The sequence below is a fragment of the Mastomys coucha genome, chromosome X (assembly GCF_008632895.1).
Source record: "Mastomys coucha isolate ucsf_1 chromosome X, UCSF_Mcou_1, whole genome shotgun sequence".
In the NCBI taxonomy this organism is placed as follows: Eukaryota; Metazoa; Chordata; class Mammalia; order Rodentia; family Muridae; genus Mastomys; species Mastomys coucha.
The window spans coordinates 95,546,728-95,549,305 of record NC_045030.1 but is presented as its reverse complement, the minus strand read 5'-3'; positions in this window follow the sequence as shown (position 1 = coordinate 95,549,305).

Below are 2,578 nucleotides of genomic sequence, written 5' to 3'. Positions count from 1 at the left end.
GGCTGGACTTGAACTCAGAAATCTGCCTGCCTCTGCCTCCCAAGTGCTGGGATTAAAGGCGTGCACCAACAATGCCGGCATACCTGTTTATTTCCTAATGAGAGACAGAAAAGGGGTGGATCCAGATGTGAGGGCAGGTGAGGAGGATCTGGGAGGAGTAGAGTGAGGGAAAATCAGATTCAGGATATATTATTATGAGAAAAATATTCTATGTTGAATAAAAGAGAAAAATTTTAATTTAGCTCCAATATTTGATGCTAATAGCCCAATATAAGCCTTACCATTTGTCCTAAAGTATGGAAGAATAAAGGCATCATTTTTTTTTGTTTTTTTTACATTTTCAGATAATAAATTTTTAAGCAGTCACAGAGAACCACCAGAAAAAATAAATAGCACATAATATAGAAATCTATCATATTATCATGTAGCTTTGATTGAAATTTGCATGAAGGTATGGAATGGATGTTTGGGAGTCTGACCTCTTAAGTTTCATCCCAGTACAATAACCTTATAGATATTTAACTTTCTACTCTGTACTTCATGCAAATTTTCAAATTTTAAGACATTCCTTTTATTCTAATTTATAAAATGTACACTATTAAATATTTTATATAAGAATCTAACTGCTACCTTGTAAAAGTACAAGTTAATGTGAAGAGTGATCCTTTTGTTAAATTTTAAATAGACAATTCAAAATATTTAAAAAATATTTTTTAAGTATTTATTTATTATTATACATAAGTACAGTGTAGCTGTCTTCAGACACACCACAAGAGGGCTTCAGATCTCATTACGGGTGATTGCGAGCCACCATGTGGTTGCTGGGATTCGAACTCAGGACCTTTGGAAGAGCAGTCCGGTGCTCTTAACCGCTGAGCCATCTCACCAGCCATAAAAATACTTTTAAATAAATAAAAAATTTAAATACATAATTGAAACAGATTCCAAACATCCATTCCATACTTTCATGCAAATTTTAATCAAGGTTACCATGATAATGTGATAGATTTCCATATTAAGTGATTTTTTTTTCTGGTGGTTCTCTGTGACTACTTAAACATTTATGTTTAAAACAAAAAAGTGTGTGAAAATTAAAACAAATTTTCATATTCATACATATTATTAAACTCCTTTATTGTTGGACTAATTTATACTCAGTATATAGTCCTACCAGGAACACATGAACATTGTTCTCAGTTCATACCTACTAACAGTGAGAGCTGTCCTCTAATTGTATTTCTTAATTTAATTAGTTATCAAAAGGATGTTTTCATTTCAGATAGGAATTTATATGTGGTTATATGTGCTTTATGTAGCAGCTTAAAGTGTTTTCATGGGTAGGAACTGTTTAAATATGTAAACAAACATACTATTTGAAATGAAAACATTCTTTTGATAACTAAATTAACAAAAACAGTCAAAAGACAATCCTCACCATTAGTAGGTATATACTGAAAACAGCATTCATGCATTCCTGGTAGGACTATATACTGAGTACAAATTAGTCAGACAATAAAGGACTGTTTAATAACATGACTTTGAAAAATTGTTTAAATTTTTACATGAAAGAGTTAAATTTAAAACTTGTGCTGAGAAAATTGCAGGCTTGAGAAAAAGACAGTGGACCAACGTCGAATATGTCCAAATAAGCCTGGGCAAAAATAAGCAAGCTGTTAAGACATTCTGGGAACTAACAGGCCAAGAAGATATAGAAGAAGGTCAAGATGCTCTGTTGACTCAGATTAACACCAACTTTAAGAATTTTCTACTCTGTTCTGCACGTAATAGTTAATATTTGAACTAGCCAATCATGTATGGCCACACTGATTTCTTTGTTCAACCAGACCTTTTCCCTATATAAACCCCTAACTTTCAGGCCTCAGGGTCGGCTCCACTATCTCCTGCGTGAGATAGGTGTGGTGCCGAACCGGAGTGCCCCGAAATTAAAAACTACCTCTTGTAATTACATCAAGACGGTCTCTCGTGATTCCTTGGGTGCACATCCTCCTGAGATTTGAGTGGGGGTCTCTGCCAGGGGTCTTTCAACACACTTGATTAGATAATTCTACTTTGAAAACAATGTAGTAATAAAACAAAGATATTCACAAACATGTGTATTTAATGATATTTACTGAGAGGCTTCATCCAGCAGCTGATAAAAACAGATGTAGAGACCCACAGCCAAACATTAGGCAGAGCTCAGGGAGTCTTGTGGAAGGGGACGGATTGAGGGAGTTGGAGGGGTCAAGGACAACACAAGAAGACCTACATAGGAAACTAACCTGGAGCCATGGGGCTTATAGAGACTGAAACACCAACCAAAGAACATGGAGGGGCTAGACCTAGGCCCTCTACATATTTGGAGCAGATGCACAGTTTGGTTTTCATGTGGGTCTCCAGCTACTGGAGTAGTGACTCGGACTCTGTTGCCTGCCTTTTGGATCGTTTTCCCCTAGCTGGACTGCCTAATTGGGCCTCAGTTGGAGAGGATGCACTTAAGTCCTGCTGCAACTTGATGTGTTGGTACCCATGGTAGTTGGATGGGGGAAGTGGGCTAAGAGGGTGGAACTGGGAGGAG